Here is a 26521-nt window from a genome sequence, read left to right as displayed (position 1 = left end):
ACTAGGGCCACTGAGGCACACAATACCTAGATTTACCATGTTATCAATTGGACCAAAGTAGGTTGGGTTGTGTCAACCTTCAACCGAATGTAACTATTTCAAACCAAATTTTCACTGGAAGTTAGCCCTTCCAATCTGAGAGGGTTCTCTCAATATATTTAAAAGAACCGATGTCTAACTCTGGTTTTCTATATGATTTTTGCAGGGGAAAGAATGTGAGTACAACTGTCATTGGGCATGGAGTCAATTAAAGAAAATCAATTACAAACAACACTATTTTGTGCAATGTGAGGCATTTTTAGTTTACTAATGTGAATATGGACATAAACAGTAATCACAAAAAATTGAAGGAAGTTGGAGCAATGTAACATTGAATTCCAAGTAATCAAATAAGCTTTGAAAACTAATAACAACATAGAAGCATGATAAGATGGAATTGAAACTGAAATGAATCTCAGGTTAAAACAGAGTATTGCTACAAACTATATTTCTATTAACTGAAAAATATACAACAATGGTTTCCTCACATTATCGATCTCCTTAGAGTCGAAAATATCATTATTTATAGAGTGAGATATCTTTTACAAAATCTGCCACCTGGGCTAGATTCGATTGACAACTATGAGATCTAATCCTATTTGATTAATAAAACATTGAGATTTCATAGGGATTTTCTATTTTAACAGAGTTCGAATACAAATGGGAGTCACATAAACTGTTACAATAATTTAGGGAAATAAGACTGTTTGAAGTGCGACACTGTATTTGTGGAAATTCATACATCTGGCCCTTTGAATCTTGCTGTGTTGTTTGTTGTTGAAAGTGTCTCACTACCTCTGTGTCTCGCTGCCCTCTTTTCTCTGCATTCTGTTTGATGACCAAGTTGTTGAATATACATTGAAATAACCCTCGTTGTCTTCTTGAGCGGAAAGTGAAATGTATGTTTTAATATTCATTGAGCCTGGTTTGCTGTTGTCACAAATAGAATATAGGAGGGGGGCCTTTTACCATATTCCAAATGTTCACCAACTGTCTAGACGTGAAACTTTTCATAAAACATGACACATAGAATATCGCATTTGGAACGAGGATTTCACATATTGTGATTGGGAAGGAAGAAGGGGTGTTAACATTGATTTATGGTGATTTCCCAATATGCTGGACCTAAAATTTCACACAACCATAATGCATAAATTTTCGGGTCAATCACAATTGCAATTCGGAAGGGAATTTAGCAGAGAAGGGATTTGTGACAAGCAATCTCCGATTGCAATATCGTAATTGGCAGGGGAGGACTTATTACAATTGACGAGGGGAGACACATCACAATCAGCGAGGGGAGACACATCTCAATTGGCGAGGGGAGACACATCGCAATTGGCGAGGGGAGACACATCACAATCAGCGAGGGGAGACACATTGCAATTGGCGAGGGGAGACACATCACAATTGGTGGTGGTGGGGGGGACTTTATGCGATATCGCAATTGACGGGGAGGAATTGTGATATCGATGGAGGAGTGATGATGGGTATATGCGATATTGCAATCGACGGGGAGGACTTGCGATATGCCATATTCTTATTGCAAGTTGAGGAGGGAAACAAGTGGATATAGTTTCAAAAAAGGGAAGGGGTTGATAGTGATATGGTTTGCAGGTCCCAGCCATTTAAAAAGAACTGCGACTAGAGTTTTTAAAAAAGGGATGTAGATAGAGTTTAAATAAGGGTTATGGCTAGAGTTAAAATATGAGATGTGGCTAAAGGATGAAATGAGATTAGTGAAAGAAATGGGTTTTAGAGAACAAGGGAATTTCTCCAAAACAGCTTAAGCTGGACCTGTCCTTCCTTCTTTAATCTTCAGTTGTAAGCACAACAACCTCTTTCAACAAAGCAATAGAAATATGCAAAGAGAAGTGGTGAAAAAACTTATCTAAAATGACTATCAAACTAAGAATTATTTCTAGGAGTTATCATGGATAACATACCACAATCCACAGTCTGGTTCAGGGGTCGCTAGGTCCATGGCTTTACCAGAATCCATAGTCCAATTCAAGGATCAGTAGGCCATGTGTTATTTATTTTGAAGATCCACCTCACTCAACTTCAAATCCATTCGAAAAATCCAGCTCAACTAAAACATGAGAACCTCATCACACCATGGCTATCCGGAAATGGCAAGGCTAGGATGAAAACAATGTCACACTTGGAAAAACCCATGCCATGACAACAAATAGCCACATGCAATAACATGCATGCCAAATCTAGCAAGTAAAACACAAATGAAAATCAATACCTACAAAGAATCTTGTTGTATCTTCTTTATCCAACTTTTTCTTTCTTGATCTCTACTTCCTCTTTTCCTTCCTTTCCTTTCTTGATCCAATGCCAAAGTGATTCAAGAAAACTCTAAGTGTCCAAGAGTGAGAGAGAGAGAATTATTAGAGAGCTCTAAAACTGAAATGACCAAGCTTGCCAACTGGTCCTCAGAATCCTTTTTATTAATGAGACCTCTATTTTCTTCATTTTCCTTCAATTTACTCCTCACATGCAACTTGTGACCTTTCACCTTCCTTTTCTCCTAATTTCCATTATTTTCATAAATAAAATGCCATTAAATTCCACTTTGACTTTCCAAATCCTTTTCCATTTCCTTTTCCATTTTCCTTAGTCATAATAAACCAAATGAACAACCACTAGGATGTTTTTCCCACCAATCATATTGGAATACGTGTCCCATGACCGTGGTCCTATATTTTTTTAAATGGATTTTTAACTAGTGCTATTACATCTAGGGTATCCACCTTATTGCTTATGTTTTCAATTTTATATGAATCATGTGTGCTGTTGATATATATTTGGATGGATGAATCATATGTGGCTATTGCATGGGGAGAAAATATGATGTTGTTGTTGGGTTGTGTTATATTCTTTCCACGACTAGCCTACCTAGTTAACCGGGGGTTTAGAGGGGGGGTGGAGTCCCCCCTTTGTTGCACCGATTACACAGTGGGGGGTCACAGGGGGGGTAGGTAGCTCCCCTCTACGAGGTCCGAGGTAGTGCCTCGGGGAAATATTTTTTGGACCTTATATTAGGTGGGGCGAACCTACCTATGGTTTTGTGCATGGTTTTCACACATGGTTTTGGGTGCGATTTTTTTCATTCCATGGTATTGGATGCTTTGGCATGTATATATATGTATTGTAACATTGAAAGGAACATAATGAAAAATTAAGCTAGTAGTCCTGGTTTTGGGATCCAAGGGAAAATCTTTGTGTATATGTGTTTTATGTGTTGTTCTCTCACTTTTGTTTATTTTCTATTTTAGAATTTGTATGAAGGTAATTTCTATACAGGGTTAAAACCTACATTTGGTATCAGAGTTGTTTTGGCTTCAAGGGGATACCTTTGATGCTGAGGGGTTTCACTCGGGCCTGTGGTAAACCCTGTTCAGTGGGAGATATGCGGGATCGATTCTGGTGGTGAAAGAAGATGGTGAGCAGTGGAGAGATAAAGATCAAGAAATTTAATGGTCAAAGTTTTGAGTTGTGGAAACTCAAGATGGAGGATCTATTGGTGGATAAAGATCAGTGGATCCCTATAGATCCGGGTACTAAACCAATGAAGAATGGAAGAAGTTGGATCAAAAGGTAAATAGCACAATACGATTGTGTGTCTCAGATTTAGTATTACTGAATTTATCAGGGGAAGCTATGATGAAGGCTTTGTGGGACATGTTAGGGACTTTGTACCAATCTAAGTCTCTGGTCAATAAACTGCTCCTACGAAAAAAGATGTATAACCTTAGGATGAAACATGGAGACTTGGTGACAAAGCATCTGAACGCATTTAATACTATGGTAAGTCAATTATTATCTATTGATATTAAAATTTTAGATGAAGATAAGTGCATCAGTTTGTTGTGTTCTCTACCAGATTCGTGGGATATTATGGTTATTGCAATAGGTAGTAATGCAACTACTGTAGTTTGATGAAATAGTATCATATTTATTGACGGAGGAGATGAGACAGAAAAATATGGAGACCCAGAATGGTGATGCTTTGTCTGTACAAGGACGGTCCTAGAATAGAAACAGAAATAAGTCATCGAGTGGGAGATCTAAATCTAGAGGGAGACCTAAATCTCTAGGAAAACCTGTAAAGGTGGTGTGCTGGAAATGTGGAAAGGAAGGGCACTACAAAAGGGACTATAAATCTAAAGCTCCCGAGAAATGAAAGGGATCTGATGATGCTCCTTTTGTAGAGGCGAAAACCACCTCAGATGAAGGTGGGGATGTGTACATGGCTTCTTCAAGTACACATGTAGATCATTAGGCATGGTTGATTGACTCAGGTGCATCCTTTCACTTCACTCCCCATAGAGAGTGGTTTTGCAAGTATGAGAAATACGATGGTGATGATGTTTTCTTAGGGAATGGTAGGAAGGCTAGAATTGTTGGTCGCAGAAAAGTAAAGTTGAAGTTTCAAGGTGGAAGGGTTAGAACACTTCCGGGTGTTCTGCATATTCTTACATTGGCTAGAAATCTGATTTCTGTAAGCAAGCTGGATGATGCATGTGTAAAAATAGTGTTCAAGAAAGATACCTACAAGATGGTTTGGGGAGCATTGGTATTGATGTAGGGAGTTCAGATTGGAACTCTATATAAGCTGCAAGGTAACACTGTTGTTGATGGGTGCAACAGTTTTGTGGTTCCTAAAAATGGAGTAGAAAATCTAGTGGTCTCTGGAGAAAAGACCATGTTGTGGCATCAAGGGGTTGGACATATTGGAGAGAAGGTCCTTTGAATATTTCATGGTAAAGGTATGGTAGAAGGTATGACTAATAGCTCTCTGGATTTTGATTTATGTGAAAATTGTGTATATGGGAAGCAGAATCAGGTGAGTTTCCCTTCTGGTGGTAAGAGGGCGAAACAAATATTAGAGCTTGTGCACAGTGATGTGTTTAGACCTATGAAGGTTCCATCACTAGGTAAGTCTATGTACTATGTATAATTCATAGATGACTTCTCAAGGAATACATGGATATATTTCCCCAAGAAGAAATCTGAAGTCTTTGACAGGTTTAAAGAATTTAAGGCTCTGGTGGAAAACCAGATAGACAAGAAGATAAAGGTGTTGAGAACAGATAATGGTGGAGAATTTTGCAACAAGGAATTTGAAGAATTCTATAAGAAGTGTGGTATAGCACGACAAAAGACTACTCCATACACACCTATGAAAAATGAAGTTGAAGAAAGAATGAATAAGACGTTGATGGAAAGGGCAAGAAGCATGCTCAGTGGTGCCAGGTTAGGACATGAATTCTGGGCAGAGGTAGTGGAGACAACATATTACCTGGTCAATAGATCACCTTCATCAATGTTGGAGGATAAGACTTCACAAGAGGTATGGACTGGTAAGAAACCCTCTCTTTCACATCTGAGGGTATTTGGATGTGATGCATATGTACATGTTCCAAAGGAGAAAAGAAAAAGTTGGATAGTAAATATGAAGAGTGCATCTTTATTGGGTATAAGGATGGTTTAAAGGGTTATAAGCTTTGGAACCCAGTAACAAGGAAGGTTGTGTACAGCCAAGATGTGGTGTTCAGAGAGGTGAAAAATGTTATTAAACATGAAGTCCCATCAAAGGAAACTGAGAAGATAGAGTTTGAGCTAAAGGACGAAGAATCAGACTCTACAGCAGAAGAGGAATCAGAAGATTAAGAGCCACAAACTCTAGTTGTGAGAAGATTAGATCAAGAAAGAAGGAAGCCAAAAAGGTATAGTCCATCTACTTTCTGTTCAAAATTTTCTTTATCTATTACTAATGATGATCCCAGAACTGTGAAGGAAGCAGTAGATTCAGAGGCTCGAAAACTCTCGAAAGAGGCCATGGTTGATGAAATGGCATCTTTGCACAAAAATGAGCCTTGGGATTTGGTGGAGTTTCTAGCTGGAAGGAAACCCATTAGCAGCAAATGGGTGTTCAAGAAGAAGACAAATGCAGAAGGAAAGGTGGAGAAATACAAAGCTTGGTTGGTAGCAAAAGTTTATTCCTAGGTGCCGGGAATTGATTTTGGTGATATTTTTTCTCCTGTTGCCAAGGTAGCTTCTATTAGATTACTTTTATCTGTTGTTGCTGCTTTTGATTTTGAGGTAGAACAAATGGATGTGAAGACAACATTTCTGCATGGGGATCTGGAAGAGGAGATCTACATGAAGCAACATGAAGTCTTTGTGGTGAAGGGTGGGAAAGAATTGGTATCCAAGTTAAATAAATCTCTGTATGGGGTAAAACAGTCACTAAGGATGTGGTATCAGAAATTTGATACATTTATACGGGGACTTGGATTCACCAGAATCAAAGCAGATCACTATGTGTATTTTAAATTAATTGGTGACCATGTTATTTATCTAGTCTTATATGTGGATGACATGTTGCTGGTTGGAAATGACAAAGAAATTATCTAGGATTTGAAGATCAAATTTTCCTCCAAATTCGACATGAAATATCTTGGTGTTGCAAACTATATTTTGGGCATGTATATTAAAAGAGATTGGAAAAGAGGAAGCTCTGGTTAAACCAAAGGAAATATATCGAGACAATGTTGCAAAGTTTTAATATGCAGGATAGTAAACCAGTGAAGGTTCCTATTCATGTAGGTGTAAAGTTATCTGCTGAACGGTGTCCTAAGGCACAAGAAGAGGAAGAGGACATGTCCCGTGTTCCATATGCAAGTGCAAGCGGTAGGTTTATGTATGCGATGGTATGTACTAGACCAAACATTTCACATACAGTGGGAGTATTGAGTAGTTTTATGTCAAAAACAAGGAAGGAGAATTGGACAACAGTGAAGCGGGTTTTCAGATATTTGCGTGGTAGTAGTGATTATGGTTTGTGCTACCAAAGGAAGACCAGGATTGGATAGAGTTTTGGATATTCGTGGCTTTGTTGATGCAGACTGGGTTGGAGATATGGATCAACTAAAATCTACAAGTGGGTATGTGTTTAACCTATTTGGAGGTGTAGTTAGTTGGATGAGTAAGAAGCAATCTGTAGTGGCACTCTCAACTACAAAGGTAGAATACATGCCAGCCACTCATGCAAGCAAGGAAGTAGTTTGGTTGCAGAGATTGTATTCAAGTATGGAGTTAGTACAAGGAGCTATAAAGATAGACCGTGACATCCAAAGTGCAATTTTCTGGGCAAAGAACCCTTCTTACCATTCAAAGACAAAGCACAATGATGTTCAGTATCACTTTGTGAGGGATATGATAGAAGACAAAAAGGTGTTGCTGGTAAAGGTGGACACTTTGAAGAATATTGCAGATGCATTGACAAAATCTGTAAGCTCTGAGAAGTTCTCTTGGTATAGAGAAACAATGGGCATTGCAGGGTTGGATAAATGACTAAGCTCTCTTGTGGCCCCATGTGGAAATAAAACAACAAGTGGGAGAATGTTGGGTTGTGTTATATTCTTTCCACGACGAGCCTACCTAGTTAACTAGGGGGCAGATGCCCCCCTTCGTTGCACCGATTGCGCAGTGGGGAGGCGGAAGCCACCCCTGTCTAGGGGGTTTGAGGGGGGCGGGTAGCCCCCCTCTACGGGGTCTGGGGCAGTGTCCCGGGGAATTTTTTTTTTGGACCCTATATTAGGTGGGGCAAACCTACCTATGGTTTTGTCCATGGTTTTCACACATGGTTTTTGGCGCGATGGTTTGCGGTCCATGGTATTGGATGCTTCGGCACGTATATATATGTATTGTAACATTGAAAGGAACATAATGAAAAATCAAGCTGGTAGTCCGGGTTTGGGATCTAGGGGAAATATCTGTGTATATGTGTTTTATGTGTTATGCTCTCGCCTTTGTTTATTTTCTATTTTAGAATTCGTATGAAGGTAATTTATGTATGGGGTTAAAACCTACAACTGCTTAGGTGTTTTGATATCAGACATGTTGCTAATAAGATATTATACACACATATTGATGAATGGTGATGATTTGTTGCTTATGCTTCATTCATGATATGTTGTTCACCTATGTTGAGGAGATAATGAGTTTGTGCTACTGATGGCGCTATATTGCTAAATATTATACTGCTGCTACTGATGCATAGTTCCTTGTTAATGCTCCTTGGGATACAATGCATATTCATTCATATTCTTCTAGTGATGTTATTATTGATTGTCCATTTGTTGCTCAGGATTTATGTTGATGATACTATATGCCACTTGTTACTAAGCCTCATGGATGTTTTGTGATGGCGAGGATGTATTTGTTGCTGCTTCTATGACATATTGTTATGATGATGTTATCAGTTGATTTTATTGTTGATGCATGTGGAGCATGGTGGTGGTTTCTAGTGGATTTTATGATCTTGCTACAGGATCTTCATTTTTGGGATGATAATGACCAAAATGTTGAGTGGAGATGCACTAGAATATGGTTTGGGTAGTGATCCTATTATTTCTACTACATATGGAGAGCTTATGTTATTTCTCATCGAGGCCTTGTACTTGATGCATATGCCATGGATTGCATTATCATTGCTGCTACTATATGGAGCATATTTTGTTGCTTATTGTTTCCATGTACTCATGTTATTTCATGTTGTTGGGCATGTATATAAGAGAGCACCATTGTGTGCTATTGTAAAGCCATGTATTATCATTGTTTAATATTTTGGGTATATTTCTCATGGAGAGACCCATGGTGTCTACTATGTCCTATCATTACCTATGTATGGGTAAATGTAAGTCCAAGTCATGTATTATTTTTTATATCTTTGATGTAACCCCACTACATTTGGTACATGATGTAAACTTCAGTCCATAGAAGTCTTGGTTGATGATAGGTGTAGAGGAGTTATATGTCAGTCCTATGTACTTGTCACAACCATGTATTTGCTCCATGGAGTATTGTATATGCATATCACTTCATTGTATATCATTTTCAAAAGTCTGTTAGAGTCATGGTACATGAGGAGTAGTCTCTTGTACTTGAAAAGGAGACTTATTGCAACACGCAGATGTGTTGCTTCAACAAAAAAGAGAGTGTGTTTGCAACTTCATCACATGCTTAGAGGGAGCATGTTCAATTTCATAGATTTCATGTCATTAGCTAGAGGTGTTGGCAACAAAGTTTCTTGTTTCACATGCTTATATTGCACAAGATATCTCTTTGGGTTGCATCAATATGGTATTGAGTATGTTATGGAGAGAACTACTCTCATCCCAAATTATTGGCATTGTTCTTCAGTGTCAGTATGTCCCTTTGGCATTGATGTCAAAGGGGGAGTTTGTTGGAATTGTAGTGTTGACATTGATGTCAACAAGGTCTTGGTGTTGTTCATCATATGTCTATGTATAACTCATGATATGTGATGAATGGTTGTTGCAGTGTTCAACTTGATGGTCTTGTTAGTTGGCATTGATGTCAACATGTTTATGACATGACCTAGTGTAGGAATGGGAGGTTGAGTAGAGATGGTTGCATTGTATTATATGATGGCTTGTCACAGGTTGATGATTGAATTTCCACATATGTTGGAGATGTTGCTACTGTAGGAGGTTGGATTGTTGCTACAAATGTTGCATATGCTTCTACATGTGATGGAAGCATTGGAGTTGCTACTACATGTGTTGTGATGTTGCTACATGTGTTGGAGGTGCCTCTACCAATGTTGGAGGTAGTTGTATGACTTGATGCTGCTGCTACAGGTTTTCGAGGTGTTTGGACATGAGTTAGAGTTGAGGAGCCTTGTTGATTAAGTCTCCATGTCCCATATTAGGTCTCTCATGATGATGATGTTATACATAGGGTTTTGAGAGGATATATAAGTGTTGGAGGATGATTGAGTAGGTTTTATAGGTTCTGGAGGTTTTCCATGGTGTCCCTCACACCCTACTGCAACTGTACTTCAAGTGGTGGCTTAAAAAGTTGTAAAATTGGATTTTATAGGGTATACACTAGTTTCCTTCATAGGAACAACATAGATACATAGGTTTCCCTCATAGGAGTAGTGTATGCATTCTGAAAGTGACTTTTCCTTGCATTCCTCATGCTGCTCAGTTAATTAATGGTTTTTCTAGCTTGTCTTTGTCATGTTGTTCTGGCTTGTATTTGTCATGTTTTTCCATTCAAAGGACAAAAAATGTTAAATAACTTCTAGAAGATGGTTAAAGTGAAAAATCTCTCTCATTAAGTGAAGTTAGTGGCTTGATCAAGTCAATGAGATGAATCCAGATCAAATTAAGCATATGAATAGAGTTGTAGAGCTCAATAGTTGTTTGTAATTATTGAGTTGAGAATCTTAGTTCATCTATTTATTGGAGATATCACAATGATAGTTGGGTTGATTTTTTTAGATGTGTGGAGTGAGAGTGAGCTAGGAGAAGTGTGTTCAAGTTGTGTGAGGATTATATTGTAGATTTTCTAAAGCAGTTTGCAGTTGTTGTAGTAGTTAGCTGAAGTATTTTTCAACCATGATACTTGTGTAGTGAGAAGATGAAGTTTGGATTGGAGCAGTGTTTGGTGAGATGTATTGCTTCTTGTGGTGTTTTTGGAGTTTGGACTTTTGATTCAAATTTTGTTTGAGCTTTGACGTTATGTTACTATAGTGCTCATGTTGAGTAGTTTTTCGTTCCAATATGAAAATCTATGAAATGAGAACCACATAGAGGAGAGGAGTTGGAGGACTCCAGTGAATTCAATATAAGTGAGAATATTTCTCAATCCAATGGTGGTTGGATAGTTCGACAAAAATTGGGTGAGTCTTGTTGGTCATGGTGGCTTCCAACAAATTGGAGTCTGTAGAGTTGATTGATAGTTCATGAGTAACCAGGTGATGATCATTGATCATGGTGGCCTTCAACATATGATAGTTCATAGATACACATGAGAAAAAATATTCATTTGATAGTAGCCATGTATATATCTATGTAAAGAATTGTTTGACATAATAGAATATTTGAGCAACGTAACAACAACAGGTGGTTTTTTTCCCTTGAGAGGGTTTTACACTAGACATATATGTGTCCCTTGTGTTGATTTATTTCATTGTTTCTGGTTTATGTTTGATGCTCTAATCACTGATTATGTGTTTTAATTATGCATAATTAAATAATAATTAATTTAAGAAAAGATTATAAGTGCCTTCACTACTGATTCACTCCCCCCTTAGTAGTGATCTAGTTTCCAACAAATTCCTTAACACAATTGTGTCTTCACCTCTCCCTTAGGCTTATTTTATAATTTCATTAAGCCAAAATACCTAACCCTAGTCTCATAAGTGGTTAAAGGATAGGATTAAATCATGATCCTCACTTGAGATTAATGGTTGAGATTATATATAAGTCACTTATATAATTTTATTATTTATCCTTAGAAATTTTCCCTAATAGTCTATAATAATTAATTAAATTAATTATTGTACTTTTCCTAAGTTAAACTTAGGAAATAAATTATAAAATCACTTACTCCACCAAGGCACACCTAAAGAGGAAATCAAATATCTTCTACATGCTAAGACACCAAGCCAATGTAAAAGACCTTTTGAGGATACAAAATCAACACTTTGTCCTAGAAAGGAAGGGATTCTCCACCATCCCGAGCTTGTCTCTATAAAATACAAACTTCCTCTTCACTACAGGCTTGATGAGAATGTCTCCTACTTGCTCCTTTGTTTAGAACCTCTCAGGACCCTCTCTTTGATGAAGTGGTATTTGATCACTATATGATTGAATCCATCATGAAACATTTGATTTATAGAGAGCTTCATGCAACTTTGATTTTCATAGTGAATCATACTGAGTCCCATCTCAAGACCGAATAATACTATTAGCATCTTGCAAAGCCATATAACCTCACAACTTGCTAGAATCGCTGCCATGTACTCGACCTCTTCTGAGTTAAGTTCCACTGGGTGCTACTTCCTATTATACCAAGAGATCATAGTTGATGCCAAGCTGAAAAAACAACCTGAAGCACTCTTCCTATCCACTACACTTGCTACCCAATTTGAATATGTGTATCCATACAGCTCCACTCCACTAACTCTGACATACCTCAGTCCAAACTCTAATATACCACAAATATGCCTAAGCATAAGCTTCGCTTCCATGCAATGAACCATCCTCAACTCCACCATGACCTGGATAAGTGTGTTGAAATAAAAATAAATATATAACCTAGTGTTGACTAGATACATCAAGGACTTGATCAACTATATGTACAAGGCGGGATTCAGAAAATCACCCTCATAAACAATTAACTTCTTCAAGTTGGTTATCATAGATGTAGACATAGACCTATAAACCTCCATCTTAAGTCTCTGTAGAATTTCAACTACATACTTACATTGCCCAAGGAAAATCTCTCCTGGCTACTTCCACACTTCCAGTCCCAAAAAGTAATGCATCAAACCAATGTCCTTCATCTGGAACTTCAAAGCAAGGTCCTCCTTGAACATCCCTATGAGCTTCTCCAACCCTGTTAGAAAGAGATCATCAACATACAATACCAAATGAGTGGCTCACCATCAAGTACATAGTACAAGTTGAATTCCACCTCACTCTTGGTGAAACTTAATCTAAGTAGGTACCACGCGTGAGGTGCCTAATTATGTCTATATAAGTCCTTTAATATACATACACAATAATCCCTTCCATGTACATCAAAACCCTTAGGATGCTCAATATACATCTCTTCCTTAATCACCCCATTTAGGAAGGTAATCTTTACATCCATCTAATGTGTCCTCCACTCCATATTTGAAGCTATATAAATGACCATCCTGATATATGCATATCTGGTGATAGGAGAAAATGTATCCTAATAGTATACTCCCTCCTTCTTGGAGAACCCTCTCACTATGAACATTTATTTGTAATTCTTGATACTACCATCTGCTATATGCTTGATCATGTAGATCAATTGATAAGTGACCACTAAATTCCCCTTGGGCCTTGGTACTATACCCACACATTGTTACTCATGATGAAACTATACTCTTCTACCATGGTGTCTCTCCAAACCCGCTAGTTTGCTTCCTCCTTAAAGGTAGAAGGATCATAATCACTTATACTGCTCATCAAGGCCATATAACTAGAAAATTTGATCCATATTAGCCTCCTCCTAGTAGAGCTCGAAGGAACATCTAACTCCTCTATATATAAAGGTTGGCCCCTTACTGTTGGTACCACTTGTCCTTGTTCAACCTTCAGAGCCTCTCATTCTAGGTCCTATTCCACTACTAGATTTATCCCATGTGACCTCTTAAACATCCTACCCTCCTCAAATATGGCATCCCTCTTGACCACTATCTTCCTCTATCTTAGAATGTAGACCTTATAGGCCTTTGAAGTCTCACTGTATAAAAAAAATATGCCCCTTTTTGATGAGGGCTCTAGTTTAGTCCTCTTATTTGATGGAATATGGACATACACTAAACTATAAAATATGAATAGATGGATCACCTATGATTTCTCTCCTGTAAAAGCCTCCTTAGGAGTCATGCCCTCCACTACCCTATGAGGACTCCTATTCTACAAGGATACAACCATATTACATGCCTCTTCCCATAACAACATTAGTAGATCCTAATCTTGTATCATGGCCTTGTTTTCTCTGGATATATTCGTATTCTTCCTCTTTTCCACTCCATTCTAATATGGATTGTAGGGAATTGCAAGCTCTTTCTTGATTCCTACTTCCCTGCAAAAACCCTTAAACTATTTGGAGGTATACTCGCCCCCATTTACTAATCTTAGGAACTTAATCTTCTTCCCAATATAGTTATCCACAAGAGCTTTGAACTCTTGAAACTGATTGAAGACCTCATCCTTGGAATTAAGGAAGTAAATCCATGTCCTCCTATGATATGCATCTATGAATATCACAAAACAACTACATCGTGAGATAGATTGCACTGACATAGGGCCACAAATGTTAGAATGCATCAAATCTGAAAAACCCTTAAACCTGCTCTCACTACTAGGAAGTGTTGGCTTGGCCTGCTTTCCAAGAAAACTTATCTTCGTTACAGAAATTTTGAGGTCTAAAATGGGCCTCCTAAGGAAAACACTAAAACAATAGTTAAAATAATAAAATAATAGTTGTGAATTTTTAAAGAAAAGGAAAGGAAAGCACTTTTTAACTGTATTTTTGGCTCATCTCCTTATAGGTTTTTACTCAAATTTCAAGTGTATACATGTGTTGGATGCATAATTAAATTCCACATCGAACGAGTACCCACTATGCCTACTTTTGAGTAGACCCACATTGGAAAAACTGAAAATACATGAAAAAAGCATGTCAACACACTTTGTTCATGTATTTTCATTTTTTTTTTATGCGGGTCTACTCAAAAATACATAGAGTAGGTATGTGTTGGATGTGTAATTTAATTCCGCATCCAATGGGTGTCTACAATTGATATTTGAGTGAACCTATAAGGATATAAGTTGGAAATACAATTCAAAAAACAATTTTCTTCTTTTCCCTCCAAAATTATCTCACTTTTGGATGACATCATCATCTTGAATCCTATTGGTTCTTTTAAAATTAATTTAGTTAGTACACTTTTTTCTTAGGCCCTTTTTTGACCTAAAACTTCCCCTAATGACACACCATCATGATTTATACTGAACTCCAAAAAACTAGTGACCTTCTCCTGTAACAGTGGTAAATCCATGTATCTTAGATGTCCCATTCTCTTGTGCCAAATATCACTTTGGTTGTCACTACTATGTACTAGGGATTTGATTGGTTTTCTTATTAATAGATATAGGTTATTCTCCTTGCTTCTTATAACTTTTTTCATGCCAAGATCAACCCCTTTCGACACAAAAGCTACCTCACCTCCCTTGAAAATGACATCAAGTTCTCTATCCTCCATGGATGAATCTGAGAGTAAATGTTTTTCCAACCTAGGTACATACATTACTTCCTTCACCTCCATAAGGATTCATGTGCCTAACCAGAACGGTATGCTGCCAATACCCTCCATTACATACCTAGCCTTGTCACCAAGCTCCACATGTAGACATCTTTGATCCTTGGCCGTACTAGTGAATATATCATGAGATATTATGATGTGACGAGATTATCCATTGTTGACAAACCACACATCTCTTCTAATGGTGCTAAAAAGATAGAATACTAGAGAAAATTCCTTCTCAAAATTTTCCACCATCTCATCTATCTATGCAAATGTAGTTGTTACTTTCTTCCCCTTGCCTTTCTTCTTTTTTGGACTCTGTTCAACATAATCACCAAACTTATAAAATGAAAATAAATTAACTTTTCTTATGTCTTTCATCCCTTATGAAGGTGGTCCTCCACTCTAGTTCTGATTTCCCTTCTTTGATTTCCCAACAAGAGTAAGGTTATCCTCATCTCCACCTCTGATTTGTCTACTAGTTATGGATTCCTTCCAAATACCCTTTAGGTTAAATTGTCCCACAATTTTGGCCCAATCAAGAAGATTATCTCTGATCACGATAACTGTCACAAATGTTTCCCACTACTTGGTACACCCTTTCAGTCCTACTTTTATAAGATCCATCTCATTCACATCTTCCTCAATATCTGAAAGTTCATCACCAACCTGTTGAATCCTGTGAAGTATGAGGCCATAGTCTCAAGTATGTTCATCTTAATGTTATTTAGTGTTGGCTTATGGGGCCCTGACCCAGGTTCAGAGTTAGTTAGCCAAACAAATCCCTACACTACTGGTCCTTTCAGCATCAGCCTGTAGAGCGCAGATTGAAGTCTCACCCGAAGCAGTATGGGGGGATGATGGAACCAAGTTTCCACACCCTTGAGATGGTTGTGATGTCGCTTTATTCCAACTAGACCTTTCCTTTGCATAGGTTGCTTCGCGCTCTATTCTAACCTTCAGTATGTTCACGATCTGTTACCATTAGCTTTCACACAGCCCTAGCCAGGGGCTGAGATGCTTTCACGCCGCTAGGGCAGTGAACTGTGATGTTTCCCAAACTACACCAAGTATCTTACTTATATTATTAACAGATCTTAATTATCTTCATGTAAATAGATATTCTAACTTGCGTTCACTTAACCAATACATTTATACACATTCACGCATCATATAAGCATTAGAAGTAGAATTCATACCCAATATGATAAATGCATAAAACTAGAAATATAGATGCAAAATTGATAGAAACTTCTCTTTATTAATACTTCCAGATGATTACAGACTCGACTCGCCCTGCGCACTCAGCTGCAGGGGTCTGCACACTCAACTGCAGACTACTAGGCCTCTGTGCACTCAGCTGCAGAGCCTCTTCCTACACTACGACCCAAAACTAGACTTTACACTTCAGAGCTATCTCGCATACATCCTTATTCCATCTCTTTCTTATTATGTTTTTCAACTACTTAGAGCTTCACTCTATTTATACAATCCCATGGTCCACGAACCATGGGTAGATCTTCTACAGCCGACATTACATTATCAAAATAAGGGTGGACAACCCTATGACTTTTTAACAACTACGCACTCCGCACCCACAAAATGCAGAGTCTTTACATTAAAATTACAAAATTGGACCAAAATCTGGGCTCTAAGCCCCAAAACTTCCCTTGGGGGATCCTGTGCCCAACAGGCCCCCAACACAAACATCGTGACTCGCCCTCGAGTCACTCTGCAGGCGGGGAGATCTTAGCACGAAGACTTCCAAAATCTGATTGGATCATTGCAAGTTCGGCAATGCACTAAGCGATTGCCTGTTGAACTTCCTCCACGCGCTGTTTGGTGATTGCTTCTAGAAGTGCTGCCCTGAATCCTCTCCTGAGTTGCTCGTATTTATGCGAGTTTTGCTTCAATGGATGTTGTAATTATATACGCCTCATCCATCCACGACTGCAGGCATGCTTTCAAGACCGCTTCTTTGTGCCGAGCAACATTCATCTGCTCCTTGAGTGCCTTTTCCTGCTACATCGTTGCAAGTCTCTGTGTAAGGGAAACCATCTACATGGTCCCTTTTACCTCATCGTATCTCTGTTGCAGCTCACACGCCTCTGTCTCTGTGCGTTCTATGTTCAGTTCCTCCTGCGAGGTGGTGAGGACCTCGAATGATTGCTCAAACAACTTCATGCAGTCTGTCACTGCACTGTCAACCACCACCATTGCTGTTGTGACCGCGGTGTTACGTTTTTCTCTAAACTTTTGCGGGGTTGAAGGTTGAGCCTTCAACTATAGTTCTATTATTTGCAAGTTCAACTCCATCTGAACCCTAGCCAATTCTGCTCTTTCGTCGTGCACCCCTATGGCTAACTTTCAGACGCACGCCTCCACCAGTTCCTTTGCTTGAATGGCCAACTTCGGGACCATCTAGCAGGCTTCCTCCACAACCTGCACTATTTGTTTGTTATTCTCCACTGCCTCATTTCGCTATAGGCTCAACGTCTCAATTTTGATGTGTTGCTCGCTCATTACCTATAGAGCGTGAATCTTCCTGGCCCGAAGTTCTGCGGTGACTCCATCCTGCAAAAATAAAGCGTCTCCCAAGGGAGCACAACTATGTTTAACCTAACCCCTTTAAAACTACTGACCATAGGCCTGTTGGCCTTATTCTCTGCGATGAGTGCTCCATATTGTAGCACTATTGTGTTGGTCATCTTGGCGTGCAACATTTCCTCGACAACTGAAGTGTTGATTGCAAGGCTGGTGGACATTGTGCCAGCCAGTGGAGTGCGCACCTGTAACTCCTGTATTTGTGTCCGGAGGGCCCCCAATACCAACTAGTGTTGTTCCTCAAACTGCTGGGGGGCCTCTGCGGTGACATCCCTCGCCGTATCACTGATATCATGCAAGTCCCCTTTAGTAAGGGTGATAGGTTCGAAAGATGTCTTCGAGGCATTCTTTTTCTTTCGCGGCCCTACCTGCTCTCATGGTTGTAGACTTTTTAGCTGGGTGGACGTCATTTGTGGGTCTGCGCCACCTTGTTCTATATCAGTCTTTGGTTCAGGTGAAGGTGACTTCTGTCCTTCGTTCTCTTCTTCTACTGTTTTCTGTTGTTTTTCCAATATTGTAGCATCGTGCACCACCTGGGCCTTAGCCGCTGCTTCTTATTATGGTGATTTTCCGCTAGCTGTGCCATCCACAGTTTTGTCTCTTCCTTCTTCTGCTGCACGACAGACTTTTCTTCTTCCATTGCAGAGTCAGCTGGAGCACGCCACTCCGGCGACTAAGACTCAAGGACCGCAAAAATTACATTGTTGGTTGCTAAGTATGGTAACTCATGCGACGTCTTCATAGGGTCCTTTCGTGCCTTGATGAGGACATGGTGGAAGTCTGCTTTGAATTCTGCAAAGCTCTACAAACTGTTGTAGAATGTGGGTGATAACTACATCTTGCAATTGATCCATATCCTGATCTTCATCTCTATGAGCACCCAAAATATCTTACTCTCCCTTATCCTCTGCGCATCCCTGGTCACCCACAACGAAGTGTACTTCGCTGCCTTGGGAAGGTCCTGCGTGATTGACGGGAACTAGCTTTTCTTCAGGAAACTCCCCTGCCACCAGTATTATCGATAACATGAACCATGCGTAATGAAATGTTTGCCCCTGATCCTGTGCCTCACGACATTTCGCAAGGAAATCATCGCATAGATAGCTTACCCAGTTGAACTGGACCCCTTCTGCGCATTGTGCTGCTAGTGAAACCACTGGTGTGGGAACCTCATTCGCACGGCACTTCCACATCACCTTCCTTGCCAATATCTGTGTCGCAACCTTGACTGCAGGGTTGTTGATATTGGATATGGCATACCGTCACTTCTTCTTCTCCAATTTGAACTTCTTTTTCATTGCCTCTGCAAGGGCCAACTCGCCTCCTTTTCCCTCCGAAATGTTTGTTGGGTCCGCCCCTGAGAAAGGGAGCCATGTAATCTGGTTAATCAGATGGTTTGTGATGGGGATGGGCTCATCCATCCACAAGCACCCATCATGCACTAAGTAGAGAAGCTGCCTGATGACAAAAATGGTCACTGGGGCACAGTGGTAATGTGGCACCCAAAGCAGGTTTAGCAACCCTGCTTTCTCAACACCTCTGAGCCATTTGCGTGGCTCCAACTCTATCATTCCAGCCAACGCATCTATATTCTGGCGCATTATATTCACAGTCACTAAATGCGAGAACTTCTTGTGGTCCGCAAGGTCCCAATCTTGAAATTTTAGGATGGGAACTTGTCCCAAGTGCACTGCTTCAAACACAATATCGTCTGGGAGTAGGGGAGTTTGTAGAGAGCTCTTGCTCTCATCTATATCCTTTGGAACCTTAGCTTTACCCTTTCGTGGAGGAACATATTCCGACAGCCTAGTGATAGGGTCCTTCCATCTCTACATCCTCCTCCTCCACCAGGATTTCTTCAAACTCTTCCTCCTCATCGGCCTCCAAATTAATGGCCTTCCCCTTTTCCTCCAATGTGAGCTTGGTCCTTAGTGGATTTCTGGGTGAGACGCACACCGGTATCATGGCCTGCTTGTCCTTCTTAGGTCTTGGCGTGCGTGGTGATTTAGGGACCTTAGTGATTATTCTGGCACTCTCTGGGGCTTCTACTTCCACAATTTCCTGCGCGGCTTCCTCAGCTGTCACTACTCCTGTGTCCATGGCTTCTTTGGGTGCTGACATAGTGCTATTCCACAGTTCTCTCAGTGTCTCTAGTAATTGCTCAAACAACAAATTTTCTTTCAGAATATCGAATAAGTCTCGGTTCATGAATACCTGAGTGCGCAACAACTCATTTCTCAAATAACCAAGTGTTGTTTATTGGACAACCACTTGTAATTTATAGCACTTTTTGAATTTGAATTTGACTGTTCCCCCCACATTCGGTCCATTAATTCTAGATTGATGGCAGATTTTCAAGAATCTAGCCCATAAAGTTCACCTTAAATGCCTACTGCTCGCTCCATTTGGCCTCAAACCAAGCATCACATCGTGAATAGTGACTGTAACGGTCACTTTCCTGCAGACCTGCGCACCAGCGTAGCTGTCTTTGCGCTGTCGCGGACCCTGTGACACTTCGCTATTGTGCGCGGTCCTGACATCATGCAGTTCCTGGGTAGAGTAGTTTATAGTCCCACACCTCTTTTTAGCTGCCTGGAGCGATAAGACTGTGCTATTGTCGGCTAGTCAGATAGTTGGGCCACTTGTGTATGGCTTCAAACGATTGCCATTCACTTTTCCTCGGAAGGGTTCTCCATTTAACTTTACCAACTGCACCACGGCTCTATCAGTAATCTCCTTAATAACATACAACCCTAACCAGTGCATTCTAAATTTCCCTAGGAATTTATCAAACTTACTATCATACAAAAAAACCAGATCGTTTACCTTGAATGTGCATAGCTTGATGTGTCGGTTGTGCCATGCCTTTTCACGCTGCTTTTGGACCTGTTGGTGGAATCCAGCCAAAAATAGTTCTTCTTCGAGCTCTTCCAGCTGCGTGAGCCTCTCCTCTAGGGCTCCATGATCCGTCATACCTGTGAGCACTGCTATGCACAGACTAGGCATGATATATTCCATAGGCATTACGAATTCCATTCCATATATAAGCCTAAAAGGTGTCTGTCCCATCAGTTTCTTTCAAGTCATCCGATAAGCCCATAACATTGCTGGTATGCATAGGTCCCAATCACTTCGTTGCACATTGCATACCATGGTCAGTGCATTTTCCAATACTTTGTTAAATGCTTCTACTGTCCCGTTAGCCTGTGGGTGATACAGTGTGCTCTTCTGATGATACACCTGAAACTCTTCCGTCAATGTGCTAATCGTTTCATTCAGGAAGTGTGTACCACGATCGCTCATCAAGATCTTTGAACATCCAAATTGCATCAGTACATGTTCAAATAGAAACTTTGCGGCAGTAGTGCTCGTGCAATCATTCACCAGTTGTGCTTCTGCCTAACGAGTCAAATACTCCATCGCAGTGATAATATACCTTGCACCTATCTTTCCTTGAGGTTTAATGGGTCCTACAAAATCTATTGCCCACTTTTCAAAAGGTTGCAATGTCATTTATGGATTCAAAGGCATCTCGTCCCTCCACGGTGACCTACCTATTCTCTAACATACGTCGCCCACTTTGTAATATGCTTTTGAATCCTGATGAAGGGTTGGCCACCACAGCCTTGCATGTAGAATCTTCTGCGTGGTTGCTCTTCCTGTATAATGTCCTCCTGCAGCACCCCCATGAGCATCCATGAGGATACTGCTTCGTTTAAATTCATGTACATACCTTCACAATATTTCATCATTCCCCATCTTATATAGATGCCCAACAATGACAGAGAAATGTGTCGCGCACACCACTAATTCCTTCTTTTGCTGGATGGAGTATCCTTTGGTACAGTTCCAGTTCTTAGAAGGTGAATTATATCTTCAAAATGTCCATCCGCTACGCGCACATCAAAGCATTGTGTGTCAGGTAATCCTTCCTCCAAAATAGTAGGTTCCTCCCCTATCTCAATGCATGACAGGTGATATGGTCCCACGTTCAATCATCCAGGCTTCACAACAATCTCAAAATCGTATTCTTGGAAGAATAAAAGTCATCTGCAAATGTGCCCCCCCAACACAGGCTTATTGACTACGTACTTTAGCGTGGAGTGAACTGTATACATATTAAAGTGGCCTCCTAGCAAGTAGTATCGATACTTCTGGAGCGCATATACCATAGCTAGTCCCTCGCGCTTAGTGGTGGAATAGTTCTTCTCTGCTTTGGATAATCTATGACTTGTGAACATGATAACATGATTCAAGCCTTCTCCGCCATCCTGCACCAATACTGCCCCTAACGCTATACATAACACATCGAGATATATATGGAACTCTTTCTTCCATTTCAGGAAGACTAGAATCAGCACAGTAACCATCTTTTCTTTCAATATATCTAGGCTTTTCTTGTAGTCATCGTTCCAGCAGAACGTGACATCCTTCTTCAACAATTTTTCCATTGGCACGGTGATCTGGGCATAGCCTTTGATAAACTTTTTGTAATATGCCGTATGACCCAGAGTGGCACACAACTATTTCACACTTCTCGGTGCTTCCAAGTTCAAAATCACTGTGATCTTCGCGGGGTCTACCATCAGCCCTTGTATGTAAAACACGTGCCCCAATAGGTTCCCAAAAGGAATGAGAAACACACACTTCTTGAGGTTGAGCATTATTTTTTATCTTTGGCAAGTATCCAACATCAAGCGCAAGCTCACTACATGGCACTTAACCAGCCCAAATACAATCCAGTCATCAAAATAGACCTCCAATAACTTATGAATACTTTCCTTAAATGTCGCAACAACCACGTGCGAAAAGATAGCAAGGGCATTCTTCAATCCAACTGGCACGATAATATATTGAAATCAACCCCACTCAGTCGCGAAGGTTTTCTTGCTCCTATCCTCTGGCGCGATTTTGATCTGGTGGTACCCCAGGAACCCATCAGTGAAAGAATATGCTTCCTGACCTCCTACATTGTCCAACACTTCATCTGTGAACGGAGTTGAGAACGAATCATGCACACAAGCATCATTCAATTTTATGAGATCCATGCATATCCTTATCTCATCCTTCTGCTTCTTCTCTTGTACCACCATTGAGCTTACCCAATCAAATTCTTCCACAGGCTCAATGATGCCTGCTACGAGCATTTTGTCTAGTTCTACGCGGACCTTCTCCTTGTATTTTGGATTTAAGTGGTAAGGCCTATGCTTAACTGGCTTCACGTCGAGCTTTAACGTGATCTTCATCACTCCTAGATCTCCGATTATTAATTTCAAATCCATAAAATTGGTTGGGAATAAGTCCTGATATTTGTGAAGTAATTCAACGACCTTATCCACTGTCGTGTCATCCCAGTAGTATTTGATCTTCACGAATTTGGGTTCTGCCTCCGTACCAATGTTTACTTGCTTAGTTTTCACCAATGCGGTTATATCAAGGTTCTCAATCTATGGTCCGTGAACCTAGTGGTGGCCTTCTGTTTCTGGAATGTTAATATTCTACGGATTCTCATCCTCCTCTTCAGTAGTTACATTATAACATTTCAGCGCGCGACTCAGCTGAGTAGCCCATTTAGGCTGAATCAAGTCTACCAGTTCCTGTGGTATCCTAAAGATGGCTACTTTTACCTCTTGTAGCGCTTCATCAATATTGTCCCACCCATCCTCAAAACTGAAGGTCATCATGAACCCTTCGTGCAGGATATCCCATTCACCTATCCCATGACGGAGCTCTGTTTCTATATACCATTTCATTGGTATAACATCTAGGGTATGACACAAAAGTTGCACCCACTCAGGTTGTGGCTTTTCTCCATAGGCCTGTGTCCACTTGGCCAGATGAGTGCGTGGATCATCCTACCCATCATACTTGTCTATCAGTCACACCTTAGGCTTCCTAAATCATACTCGCATCATTCTCCTACATTTGCGCCAATCATCAAAGATTCCTTTGTGTGTACCCCACCATCTTGCGGGCGTAGCGCAAAATACCCAGTCCAAGGCCTGGAAGCGTTGCTTTTCTGACATCTCCCTTTCAAATGCATCCAAGAAGGTATCTACCTCATTTAGAACATCATAAGTAGGCAAATCGCTTACTTCTATCGACACACAGTGCAACGACCTTGTCATCATATTACAATTCAGCGTAGTTACTTCGTCTAACCGATTCTGCCAACATTCTATTTCCTCATCAGAATTTGAAGTGTAGGAGCTCTCGTGCTCCCATGTAATCCGCCCATCCACGGTGGGATTCACCTAGTCTTTTTCTTGCACTGTTATCTTATAGATGCAGTCCAGATCATCATCACTCTCATAGTCGCGGACCGGTTCCGTATAACGTGATCCTTCAGCATGGTCCAGGGGTATAATTACGTGTAGTGACTTCTTTTCAAAGATCATTTTTCACTTCTTCATATTAATTACCCCATTCATATCAGTGGCCCAGCCAATTCCCAGGAGCGTGGGGTAGGGATTGTTGTGATCAACAATCTTTATCACTTCGAAATCTGCAAGTGTGCTCGTGCCCTCAATATCCACAGTTATTCCCTGCAATCGCCCCATGGGTATTATTTTCTGTTGATTCACCATTCTCAGCTGAATTGGAGACCATTGCAGCATGGGTCTCCCCATTCGCTCCCATGTCTGTTTTGGCAGAACATTTGCATCTGATCCCAAATCTAGGATGACTTGATCCATTTCATATTCTCCGATCTGCGCAGTGAGTCTCATTTCTCGTCCCGTTCTTGTCTTATGTTTTCCAATCTTGTGGACTACGTGTGGTTCCTTGGGCACAGTCCCAACACATCTATTGATAAGTTCTTGTAGCCCTTTCACAACCTTACTGTCATGCAGTAACTTCATATAGGTTTCCAAGAAAGTTGTGAGCATGGATGGGTCCATCTCTGGCTCCGGTTTATCTTTGCTTCCTGAAGTGGAGGCATTAGCGAAGCTCTTCTTACCTTCCATGAAGTTTTCCCAAGCGTGCTCCAAATCAAATTCCGCCTCTTTCGCTGGGGCTTTTGCGAACCCAAGTATTGTCTTCTGGTTGTTTTCCTTTATCATCTCCTATCGCAATTCCACTTCGGAGCACAATGTTTACATTCAGATCTTCCTCGCGTGGCTCAAACTTCATCATCTGCATGTTCTGAGTCAGGAGAGGCAGTTGTGCTCCTTTGTGATGTATCCTAGCTACCAGCGTAGGACAATCTTTCATCTCGTGATCAAACAATGTGCAATATTTTCACGATGGGCGCGTTGGATTCGTGAAATAGCGGGCATAGTGTCTCGCCCCTCTGCAATTGTAGCAAATCAATTGTCCGCAACCTCTACCAGGTCCTCCTCCGCCTCGGCCTCGTCCGCGTCCTTGAAATCCCATTCACACCATTCCTACATTTTGGTCAAGGGGCCACGCTTCAGCTTGAACCCTGTAAGTGGGAGTTCTATCCATTATCAATTTATAGCTTCTGTAAGTACGCTCATCATGTCCCACCGACCTACAAAAGTTGTAGAACAACTGTTGCAAAGTTTGTGTATACTTCTGTAATAAGTGAAAATTGTCCGTGTCATGTTTTCTAGCTATTTGGCAGATCGCACACCACAAAGCAGGTGTCGCGCTAGGTCCTACTTGAGCTTCCAGCCTTAAAGGCATTGGTCCTCCTCTGCGAGGTAATTTGTAAAGACCAGATAATGGTCTTTTTCATGACCTTGACTCTTGCATTTTATGCACCACACTTCTTCACGCACTTCTGGTCGAACTGTCCTGTCCTGTTTCAAGCTCTGCATCTCAAGGCACAAATTCTTCAGCTGCGCGTGGATCTGCTGAACTCCTAGGTTAGGATCTTGCATCAGGGTCTCATGTAGCCTCATAGCAATCTCTAAGGCCTCTGCCTGAGTTGTTATCTTTTGCTACGATAGCACACTCCTTAAATGTGGTAGTAGTGAAGCTACAAACCACTCGCGATGTTGTCCATCTGTCAGATTCATATTGGCTTCGCGAATAATACATTTTAGCGTCTAATCTAGTTCCGAAGGAGTCTCACCTGGTAGCATCGTGATCTCTTTAAATCGCACGATCGACTGCACTTCAAATTTAGGCTTGCTAAATTATCTATTTAGCACTGGTTAGATATCCACGACTCTCGCATTTGGGTTATCGTTGGAATACTTAATGTACCAAGTCAGCGTGTGATCCTGCAGGGCGCTAACCAATGTCTTTTTCTTTATATGGTCACCTGTAACACCTTGCAATTCCCATACAACCCTTATAACGAACTAGAATTGGTTCGGATCTTCATTTTCCAAACCTTTGAACACAGGCAACTTCACTGTGTTTGCCATACTGAATTATGGTGGTGGTGGAGTTCGTATGGGCGAGGATGGAGGTGATGGTGGTGAAGCCGATGGTGGTGTGGGTGGAGGTGGTATTCATGGAATTATTTGTCTTATTACGTGAATAGCACTTCGTGGAGAGACCTTTGCAAGATCTTCCTCGTCCCCTTGCGGAGGTGAAATCGAGGGGTTATTCTCTGGACCCTTATTTCCTTCATTCCTGTAAACCTTTCTGCTTCACATAGCTTTGAACATCAAGGTAGTTGCATAACCCGCTTTTCGCACAAAAACATTTTAATCCAAGTATTCAAATACATTACATACTTACCTCACGGTCCTTTGAGAAAGCGTCGCTTTGCATCGCTGTAGCTAATTGAGGTGTTAACTGCGAACTCAGTAACAAATCCTCCTATAATCCGATTGAGCCAATGATCAATGGCGCACGTGATCTTATCCTTTGATGCTTCCAACCTTCGCACTAGCTCTGGGGTCCACACAATAGGACCGTCAAGCTTCCACCTTCCTTGGCTATCTGCTAGCTTCGTGATCCACTCGTATAGCTCAGTAGGGAAGGACGCGAAAAATATTTCGTGGATCTCTGTATATAGGTATCTATCTAGCCACTCTTCTTTTGACAGTTGTGGGTTTC

Source organism: Pinus tabuliformis, chromosome 2_2, assembly GCF_031772625.1.
Source record: "Pinus tabuliformis cultivar Carrire ecotype Pingquan chromosome 2_2, CPIR1, whole genome shotgun sequence".
Classification (NCBI taxonomy): domain Eukaryota; kingdom Viridiplantae; phylum Streptophyta; class Pinopsida; order Pinales; family Pinaceae; genus Pinus; species Pinus tabuliformis.
Note: the sequence above shows the minus strand (reverse complement) of the source record.